Source organism: Arachis stenosperma, chromosome 1, assembly GCF_014773155.1.
Source record: "Arachis stenosperma cultivar V10309 chromosome 1, arast.V10309.gnm1.PFL2, whole genome shotgun sequence".
Taxonomy (NCBI): Eukaryota; Viridiplantae; Streptophyta; class Magnoliopsida; order Fabales; family Fabaceae; genus Arachis; species Arachis stenosperma.
Window position 1 is genome coordinate 46342921 of NC_080377.1, and position 12158 is coordinate 46355078.

Genomic DNA, 12158 nt, shown 5'->3' on the forward strand with positions numbered 1-12158 from the left:
TCAATTTGCGTTCTAACTTTTCACGTTTAGATCTGTAACTAAATTCACATCCTCTTGTTCTAATTACTTTAATCATTTTTATATGCTAATTATTCTAATTACATTATCTCTTAATAATGTTTTCGATTTCGATTTTGTATTCACTCTTAGTTATTTTTTCTAGCATTTCATCTTTCATGAGGCTTTGATAATTGACTCGATGCTCTTTATTACTTATTTCTTCCTAGTAATTTCATGGAAGTTCTATTTCGGTTCATTTCTTGTGATGTGCTGTTATCAAATTACCGAATTTAGGATTTTTCTCTTCTTGATTTTGGTTTTGGTTCCATCGAATTCTGATTTTGGTCCACATCCTACGATTGCTAATTTTGTGATTGTGCCACTACTTGATTGTTAATTTTGGTTTTGGTTCTATGGAATTTTAATTTTCTTACTGATGCAGAGGTACATAAAGCAGAACAATGACGTTGCCCTCTGTGAACCAGAGATGGGTATCAATTTCTTTCACTTCTCCACTTTCTTTGTGCACATTATTACCTCATTACTTCTTTTTCCATTAGGTTCCATCAAGAAAATAATCATTGTTTTAATAAAATTGATATGGTACTATTACTTGATTGATTGTGTCAAAAGCAATTAAGAATTAAGATACAGGAGTTTTAGATATAATTGAGATATCAGCTGGAAAGTTTGAAGAGCAGCAGCCAAATGCCTAGCAGCATTGATTGTTTCTCGCCCTGAAATGCTTTCAAAGCTATATGATGAGGCTTGTCCCAAATTGATCGGCAGATTTAAAGAGAGAGAAGAAAATGTCAAGATGGATGTATTTAATACTTTCATTGAGCTCTTGCGTCAAATTGGCAATGTGACTAAAGGGCAGATTGATGCAAATGAAATGAGTCCTAGATGGTTGTTGAAGCAAGAAGTTTCAAAGATTGTCAAATCTATAAATAGGCAATTGCATGAGAAATCTATCAAGACAAAGGTTAGTGCGTTTTTTGTTCTGAAAGAACTGGTAGTTGTCTTGCCAGATTGTCTTGCAGACCACATTGGGTCACTCATTCCAAGAATCGAAAAAACATTAAATGACAAATCATCTACATCAAATTTGAAGATTGAAGCTCTCGTATTTACTAGATTGGTATTATCTTCACACTCTCCTGATGTTTTCCACCCATATATTAAGGCTCTTTCTGCTCCTGTTATATCAGCTGTTGGTGAGCGATATTATAAGGTCACTGCTGAGGCCTTGAGGGTATGTGGAGAACTCCCACGTGTTGTCCGCCCAAGCATTGAGGGATCTGGATTCGATTTCAGACCGTATGTCCATCACATTTATAATGACATTATGTCGCGCATAATAAACCAAGATCAGGATCAGGAGGTTAAGGAGTGTGCCATCTCCTGCATTGGCCTCATTGTGTCAACATTTGGTGATCATCTAAATGAAGAACTACCAGCATGCCTTCCTGTACTTGTTGAACGAATGGGAAATGAGATAACTAGTCCTACAGCTGTCAAGGCATTTGCTGTCATTGCTGCTTCTCCACTTCTCGGGTGGATCTGTCATGTTCTGAAGCTTGTAATAGCAGAGTTGACTGCATTTCTACGGAAAGCTAATCGAGCACTAAGGTAGGCAACCTTAGGAACCTTATATTCAATTATAGTTGCATATGGTGATAAGATTGGTTATTCTGCATATGAAGTTATTATTGTAGAACTCTCGGGACTAATTAGTGATTCTGATTTACATATGATAGCTCTTGCCCTTGAACTTTGCTGCACGTTAATGAGTGACAAGAGATCCAGTCCTAGTGTTGGTCTGGCTGTCAGAAACAAAGTTCTTCCTAAAGCTCTGACATTAATTAAAAGCTCATTGCTGCAGGGGCAAGCCCTTTTGGCTTTATAGAATTTTTTTGCTGCTTTAGTCTATTCTACAAATACTATTTCTGCTAATGTAAAGATTTATGATTTGTTGATTGTATGAAAATATTTGAAGCTTGCATTGAAATTAATCAAAACCTAGATTGGAAGCCTCTCTCTCTCTCTCTCTTTCTCTCTCTCTCTTTTTGAAAAGTGGGGTTAGAATCCTCTTTTCCTTCTTCTCTTTGTCTTACTTCTTTTAGAAACTTATCAGAGTGCACAATATATTTCATTACCAATGAGATTGATTAATTTGATTTTTTCCTTCGTTATTGCCTTGTGTTTGAAGGATACTTGTTTATCGAGGTTTTTCTCCTTGTGGTCATTCTTTCTTGCTTTCCCAAAAAAAGTTACAAGCCTCCTAAACGACCCTTAACAAACAAGGTTTGTTCAACAATACCCCGTGGTGTATTTTTATTTTTATTTATTTTTTTAAATTTCTTTTTCTGATACTATGAAATATCTAAGTTTATTGTTGTTTTTGAAAGCCATACTCAAATTATTCTTTGAATGAATAATAATGAGCTTTTAAGTTGAATCCCTATGCTTATTGTTTTGCTGTTTGTTCTAGAGCAAGTAAATCTGAGAATAATCATGTTTTGGTATTTTGACTCTCTTTCAAAAATTGCTTAATATCTGCAGGAAATTGATGAGTTATGTGATGAATGGGTTCCTGAGCCACTTATTTCTTCTCTTAATGAAGAGACGTATGCACCACCAGTATTTGAGAAGTGATTGTATTTTCTTGTCTGGAGGCATCTTCATTTATTCTTTATTGATAAATGTTTCAACATGTTATAACTTATCTCACTGATAAGAATCTTTGAAAAATCACACTACAAAAGTTGCCTACCCTATAAACCATCTACTATTATCCCATATTTTCATTGTGGGACTCAAGTCCTACACCTTGTAAAGTTGTAACTGGATCCTAAGAGTTTCTTGTTTGCTTAGATGGAGTTCCTACTGAAAAACTACATTGTTATGGTTGCATTTCTTGGACTATACACATAATATTTATCCTTGAGGGTGAGCCATGGTGGAGTCACTACTTGCCAGCGCCAAGCCTTCACCACAGTCAGGTGGCATTGCCAAACAAGCGTTGCATTCAATAGATCAATGTATGGCTGTTCTGTGCCTTGCTGTTAGGGGATCAGAAGTGTTCGTCTATAGTGAAAATGCTTACAGACATTCTCAAAGATGATAGCAGTTCTAATTCTGTTAAGCAGCACCTTGCCCTTCTATGTTTGGGAGAGATTGGTAGGAGGAAGGATCTTAGTGCACATGCTCATATAGAAAATATTGTCATTGAATCCTTCCAATCTTCCTTTGTTTGAACTTTGCTCTTGTTCATTTTTTGGATTAAGATAGATCAATTATATCTTATAAATTCAGGATATGTTTGAACTTTACTTTTGCTCATTTTTTGGATTAAGTTATATTGTATTTATCATACTCATCAATAATTAGTTACGGGGATATATAGGTTATGAATAATTTATATTAACCGATAAAGTAAAGGAAATTAGTAATATAGAATTCTAATATATAGAAAAAGGATAAATTAGTGTATAAACTAATGAAACATAGCTTAGTAATTTGTCTTTCAAAGAAAATATTAAAAATATCTACAAAGATAATTCCTTATTCCCAAATATCTTCATGCTCTGCTTCCACCTTGGTCTTATATTGCCAAGCATTTTCTTGGATTACGAGACACAAATCGTTGTACTCCTCTAAAACCATATCCACGGCAAGTCTCTTCATGTGGAGTCGTTAATTTGCTTAAACCATCAACAATATAATTCTAATTAGAAGTATGTTGAAAAAATTATGTTAAAAATACTTTGTTATAAATATTACCTGAATATTGTAGTCATCTTGTAAAGTACATTCTCTCATCCAACTGGTCACCCAAACTCCGCTATCATTCTTAAGATATAAAGCATTCAACAACAAGTTATTATATACATATAAGATATAAACTATTGAATGAGTTATGATATTTAAAAAAAATTAAATATTAGACTTACGATATATTTTTTTAGTGGGTAGGCCAAAAGGTGTGATAGGCCAAAAAGTAGAGTAATCTACAACTTTAGACTTATCATCATAAAAAATATGATCATCTAACATCGCTTCTAAATAAGCTGCCTGTACAAGAGTGAATTCATGAAAAAAAAAAGAGTGAATTGTAAATGATTTAAATTGACTAAGAGTACTAGTTACAACAAACGGTTATTTAAATTGTTAAATTCTTAAGCGATTCTAGAAGATTGAGTACTGATTTAGAACAAATAATTACCACTTTAATTGCGTTCCTTTTGCATTGTTGATGTTTTCCGACACAAGGCAGTGAATCCAATATGATTAGGCGACGACTCGTAAAGTCAACAATAACCAAATACCAATGTAGTTCTTCACAGATAGGGATAAAAACTGTGATAAACCTTAAACCATTATAAACATTAAAAAATATAATAGTATATTAATGGGAAACAAATTGGTCACTTGTACCCTAATGACATGGCTAATTTTCAATGACGTATATGCTCCAAGGAAATCAAAGATAACCTCGGCCGGTGTATATTTGTCACTTAAAGCATATTGCTGCATACAAAAAATATTGTTAAATAAAAATATGTTTTCAATTTAACAACTATTTTTGAATTGATAATTTAATTATACGCTTTACTCGTGTGAGTACATAGCATGGTTTAGTCTAAAAAAAAGAACTTCTTTATAAATTAGTATATCCACTCAAACTATTAGACAAAAATATTAACTAATAATTTAGAAATATTATAGGGATAACTTTACTACAAAATGTTCAGGCATGAACCAGCAAATTGGATCTTCATTCCTACGTCGAAATACACGTGTCATCATAAGTGCCACCAGGTTTATAACCTACAATATGTTAAAATTATATGTAAAACATGTTTATAGGTAAATAGAGGCTTAAAAATATAATTACAAGAAAAAATATATTATGTATTGACCTCTATACTTACTCGTGATTCGACACATCTCTCCGATACAAGACATCTAAATGTACTTCTATAACCTTTTTCATATGAGATTACCAACTCTTCAGAACTGTCAAAGTCATAAAATGGTTAGCTGAGAGTATCATAGAATTTTTAAACCATTATATATTACACATAATCATAAACCACACATACGGATCTAACGTATCCGAAAAAATATAGGCTACAACATCAACTTGAGAATCGGTTAATATCATCGAAAGTGTAGGCTCAAATGCAATAAGTGTCCACCACTGCAGTTAAAAAAATAGTTTTAAGATTACACTAAAAAATAAAGAAAAAATAAAAAAATAAAAGAAAGAAAAAAATAAAGTTACTTTTGGCAGTACAACTCCTACTCTAACATGTGGTTGTCCATTAGGTGGAGTTATTGCTTCACGAGTAATATCCGAGTAGAAAATTTTTTTGGGTTGAATTGACAGGATACTAGTAAGATCACTAGTTTTTATACTTTCCAAAGATTGCACAACTACAGTAGGATCTAATATAGAACTACTATTTGTGGAAGTTATTTGTTGTGCCATAATCACATCAATTTTTTGGTGTGGAACATGAATGACCGATTCTAAGTTTTCTATCCTTTTTGTTATATCGTTAAACATATTCTTGACCTGCATATTTTTCATTGGAATAATTTTTTACTACTCACTTAGATAGTATTTTGTCTTATATGGTACCATATAACCCCTTAGGATGTATATATAGCAAATTCGGTTATAAAATATAAAATAAGATAAAAATAATACAAATTTTAAAATATTTTATTTCTATCTTTATTTAAAAAAAAGTTATCTAATTAGAGTAAGATAAAAAGAAGTTAAGAATAATAAGATTATATAAAATAATCTAATTTTATCTTTTTCAAAAAGCTAATATTTAAAATATAACCTCAAATTTATTATTATTTTAATACAAAATAAAAGGATAGTAATTTTGGCCATGAAAAGTTGTTAAATTTTGTATAAATTTTGATTTTTAAGTTAAATTTAAATTACAAATTATTGGTTATCATATTTAAATTATTAAAGGAGAATTAGTTGTGTGAAACATAATCTTATTCTTATATATAAACACTCAAGCATAGAATACTATTAACTATCTTTACTAAAACTACAATTACAATCTAGTAGAGCAATGGAAGAAAAAGTAGTAGACGATCACATTGGATCTTCTTCGAAAGAAATTATTGAAAATTCTTCGTTAAAACAAATACTACATGCAATAGAGGTAATATATCCAACTCATGATAAATTACAATGTTAGTTATATATACCAATGCTAATTTTCTTTTTATAATGTAGTCTTTATCCAAGAGAGTTGATGAGATGGAGAAAGCAATGTGGATGGCGAAGAAGTCACTTGATAAATTAACCGCCCTTCAATGTAAAACTGATGAGAAGCATGAGAAATTCGACAATACGGACCTATATGAGATGAAGAATAAATCCTGTGGTGATGTAACAAAGAAAAACTCTTGTCCGTTGCAAGTAAAGTCCGAACATAGTGTGTTTACGAATTTATCCGACGAAAATAAGGACGTTGAAATTTTACACAATCTGCCACAATCGTTCTACAAAGGGAAACATGCCTGGATGGAGAAGAAAAATCGAAGCCAAAGTCAAGATTGGATTTTCGAGGAAATAGCAAAACTAATAATACGTTTGTAAGGCAAAAAGAAAAATTGGCAAGAGTCAATAATCCACCATCTATCCAAAATATAGCGTTTGCACGACCAATTAAAATGCCAAAACTTGATCACAAAGGTCAACTATCAAGAAAGATGACGGAAACTAGAGTACGCAAAGGGCTTTTAACTTTCACAATAGACAATACACGGTTAACGACCTCTGCGAAACAAAAAAATGGTTTTCAAGTCAAATTCTATCCCCAAGGTATTTGATTTATTTAAAAATAATTTTTTTTTGGCAAAGTATTCAAATACGTATATTGTGGATAACCTTTATGTTTTGTGCAGAATCTTAACTGTTCATTCAAACCACCACAAGATATGAGGTTGAGTGAGAATTTGGTTAATATGGCTATGTACATCTTTGCTGCTGATAATGATATAGCGTAAGCATTTTTTTATAATCTTTTATTTTTAATTTTAGTTATCTCTGTGGCTAACATGTTGGCTTCATGTTAGAGAGGATTTGGTTCATATTCACGACACAACTGCAACTAGAGAAGATCTGTTCTGTCTCGTACCTGGAAAGCAAGTGTCTGAACTGGTAATAAAGCTAATGGCATTGAAGATAACATCAAATATTAGCATGACCAAATTAAAGAATATTTGGTCCCTTCCACCATCATTTGCGGTAAGTCAAAATCTTGATTTACTCATTTTAACTAAGTAAAATAAATAATCATTGTGCCCAAACATACTTAAGATGACGTATTGTTACATATGGAGGATCATGACCTACTGAAAAAATATGCACATTATATGTCATCAACCCGTGATCTTCAATTTGTAAATTCTCATTAATTATTGGAATATTTTTATTATAATAAAAAGTACTCAAACTTGTACTTATACATATTACATCCTATTTGTTATACTGATATATGTCTGAAGAACTGAAGATTGATGGTTTAGAAGTTACAGTAAACTCTCGTTGTAAGTATAGTTACTAAACCAAGCAATCAACCTTTCTTACAAACATTTTGATTGTCACAAGTAACAAATCCCTAAATAAATTGATAACCGAAGTATTTAAATCTCGGGTCATCTTCTCAAGGAATTGCAGGGAGGTATGTTCTTATTATTAGTTATGAGTTTTGTAAATTGGGGGTTCTGAGAATGATGAACGAGTATGATAAATGACAAGTAAAATAAATAAATAACTGTAAAATAAACTCTTGGCAAGGTATGAGAAATTGGAAGTCCTATCCTAGTTATCCTTATCAATTGTGATGAGAATTGGATTTTTCTCCCACTTTGTTAACCTCTAACTATGAAGGTAAGTTAAGTGGATGAATTAATTCGAATCTTCAAATTCCAGTCTTTCCTTGGGAAAAGTTAGAATTATTGGATCTCGAATTAATTCTTGAAGGATCCCAATTTTCAGTCAACAATGAGTTTGACAACTCAAGAATTACCAATTAATTAACCAAAGCCAAAAGGGAATAAAATCTACTTGAATGAAAATAAATTGGATAAAGCCAAAGCATCCATAACATATAAATCTGAAATACCTCAAATTATATTAAATAAAAATGTCAATTCTAACATGGACAATATCATCAGCCAATTGGGCAACATCAATCAAACACAAATAAAAATATCAGAGTAAATAAAAGTAGAAGAGAAACATAAATTATTGAACCTGATGAAGATAAAATAATCCTAAATTGAAAAGAAATCCTAATCCTAAAATAAATTCTAATCCTAATCTTAATTCTAAGAGAGAGGAGAGAACCTCTCTCTCTAAAAACTACATCTAAAACCTAAAATTATGAATTATGAAAGCATCTTGAGTCTCTGCATGTTCCGTGACTTTAATCTGTGTTTCTGGGTCGAAAACTAGGTTGAAATGCGGCCCAGAATCTCTGACAGCGACTTTTGTAATTATGCAGATCGCGCACGTCACGCGTCCGCGTCGTCCACGCGTTCGCGTCACTTAGCATTTCTCGTACCACGCGTGCGCGTTGTCCACGCTTTTGCGTCGTTCGTGCAGCTTCCAATCCGCGCGGTCGCGTCAGGCACGCGATCGCGTCACTCTGATTTCTTCCATTTCGCGCGGTCGCGTGAGCCATGCGACCGCGTGACTTTTCGCTGGTCATCTCCTCAATTCCTTGTATTCCTTCCATCTTTGCACACTTCATCTTCATTCTCTAAGCCATTCATGCCATATGAAGCCTGAAACACTTAACACACAGATCAAGGCATCGAATGGTAATAAGAGAGGATTAAGATTAGCTAAATTAAGACCAAAGAAGCATGTTTTCAATCATGTAATAATTTTAGGAAGGAAATATAAATGCATGCTAATTATATGAATAAGTGGGTAAAGACCATGATAAAACCACACAATTAAACACATTGTAAACCATAAAATAGTGGTTTATCAATGTCCCAATCAAAGAGAATGATCACTGGTATCTAATGGTAATGAGCATTCCTAACAAAATACTTTATCATTTAGACTCTCACTATAAGGTTGAAGATGGTGAACCACACAAGCATCATATTAGAAATATATTAAGTTTTCCTACTATAGAAACAAAGCTAATAATAACATTACTTCGAATAATAAAGCACAATATTCTGATTATAGGGAGTGGCTCTTTCTAAAATAATATTTTCAGAGAAGTATGCAGAATGTGGTATATAAGAAATAGTGAGTTTCGAGGGTTGGGACGTCCGTAGGGCAATATGTACCTTATGTTGTATTACATGATTTTTTTTTCACACAGCAATGATTCACCTGTATGACTTATGCAATGGATGGATGTGCAATAGGAATTCATTCCTATGGTCCCCCCCCAAAGTTAATTTTTAACGTAGAGAATTTCGCTCTTTAATTACACTAATACATGTGTTAACGTTTAGTAAAATAAATGAGGAAATGAGTAGAATGTATTTAGCATTAGATTTCGTCACCGGAGATTGGAATAAGATACAGGTAGATGTTAATAAGGGTTTCAATTATGGTGGCTTATGATACACCCATAACATCTTTACTGAAATTGGGAAGAGTTATTCATGTCTTCTTGTTAGACTTATTAAAATAGACGAATTTTTTAATTATGTATTTTTTATTTCTCTCGTTGTGTATCACTTTTTCATTATCCTATTAAAAACTTATAATTTTGAATAAAACTCAAAATCATCAGTGCTATTTACCTCATTTTTTTTTCAATTTTTTTTATGATGAACTCTTCTTTATTAAAGTAAAAAAATAAACTTTATAATATATATTTCACAACTATAACAACAAAATTATTTAAAATCTTGAAATCTAGATAATAATGATTCATTCACTAATTATGCTTATTATTCAGTTTCTAGGGAATAAAAAGGTGTATAAAAAAATTACTTAACAGAATCTTTTTTTATCAATCTTCTATTCCCTTGGACATTTTGTACCAAAGTCCATCGCATCCAACATATCTAACCATTAAGCCGAAACCAATCAACATACTTTGACTATCTTTATAGAAAAGGAAATTGATCAACCAAAAGAAATTCCATTTTCTTTGTCTTTAATAAAAAGGACTTATAATTCTACCTAATAGAAAGGTAAACAAATCAACACTCGTATCGCTATCCAGCTCAAGCATAAGTGCTTCAAAAAGTTGTCCTGGAAAAAAAATAAAAAAAGGAAAAACGAATAATCTGAGAACATTAATCCATAAGACAGAGCAGAACTGAATGAATAACAGAAACACAATCACTCACTTTCTTCAGCATCTTCGAACTCTGGCAGAACCTTGCCATCTTCCTGGATTGATTTCTAAAAATAGGTAAAAACACAACATCCATACTAATGAGAAATTCCATCTCACAAAAGAACAAATACCAACTCTAAAAACTAACAGAATAATATATACAAAACATGGCAATGATGCAACATAATCCTTCCCGAATCTCCGTATACAAATTATAAACAAGTAACAACTAAACCGAATAATATATATAAAACATGGAAAGGATGCAACATATTCCTTCCGAGTCTTCCCAAAAACTATGTCATGCTACACACCTAAACAATACTCCCCGAATTCTTCACCAAAAATCAAGGTCATAGTTGGAAGAAACTAAATAGTATATATATAACTGTATAATTAATGATTCATCCAAGAGTCAAACCTCAATAACCATATCATACAATCTAGCAAGTTCTAAAGTTGGCAAAATTTCTTACTCTCTAGCAATTTCTGCCTATAAAAGAGAGTAGGAAAAGTAATCCATTTCCTTAGCATCTATCATGATTGAAATTCTTCTTTTTGAACAAAATAAAAAATAGATAAGAATTTTGCTTTTATAATAGAAAGAAATGACTTTCAACGACTAGAAGTGCACAGTACTAATAGAACTAAAGCAATTTATACCGCTAGAAGCTTAAGGTGAACGAATATCCAAAAGGGTATCTTGTTCTCAACACAAGAAAACCCACAGAAAAATGAGAAAGAAAAAAAATTAAACAAACAGTTGGTGTGCGTAAAAAAGCTCACTTTTTTAAGGAGTACTGCTTTTGAGAAGAAGCCAGTGGACTCGTTGGGGTTGGAAACTGTTCCGAGGGTTACCTGAAATTGTAGGTCGATCTCGGACGAGATCTTCTGTATGGGTCGGAGCTGTTGTGTCTGACTTGTTGGACTTGGTGATGGTGCTGATCCTTCATTCCCGGAGGGTGGGGGGTACCTGAAAGGGACTCCGATGCTTAAGTTAGCAAAGGTATTAAGCAAGTATTGAGTAGAATCAGAGTATGAGTTATATCTGGGTGCTCCAGTGTATTTATAATGGTGTAGAGTGACCTTTGCAGATAAGATAAGTTAGTTATCTTATCTTTATCTTTCATAGGAATCGCCCTTATCTCTATAGGCTTGGGCTGCATTTTGAATTGGGGTCGTGTTCCTCTATTTGGGCTCTTTATTGGGCTTTCCTGTGACTTGACCGAGCTCTTTGAGAAGAGGTCGGTTTGTCCTGACCTGAAGAGGTTGGTCGCTTTGTCTATAGAATATTCCGGGTCAAACATCTCGACCCAGGGTATGAACAGTGCTCCTGCTCGAGCTCGGTTTCCCTTTGGAGGTAAAGTCTTAGTTTTTAGGACTTTGAACCTTCTCGGGTGGAGTCGAACTCGAGCATTTTGTCGACTTTTATCTTTGTAGAGTTCCTTTTTGAATGCGAAACGTTTCACTTCCTCTGAGAGCGCGCGCTTTTGGATTAGCATCCTTGCCTTGGGAACGCACGAGGGTTTTTAAATGCCCTCATTAATTGGTTTTAATGCTTCGTTTCTTTGATCTTTTTGAACTTTTCACCAAATGGTTTCTCTTCTCTATTTCGTAACTTCCCTTTTCTTTATCATATTCTGTTTTCCCCTGAAAGCTTACGTTTCTTGGTGTTACAACGTGGTTTCGGCTATCGTGAGTGCTTCTGACAGCAGCTTCTGGCCTCTTCGTCTTCAACCTTCTTCCGCATTCTTCTCCTTTTTTCAGGTTGTTTTTTTTCTTTTTCTTCCG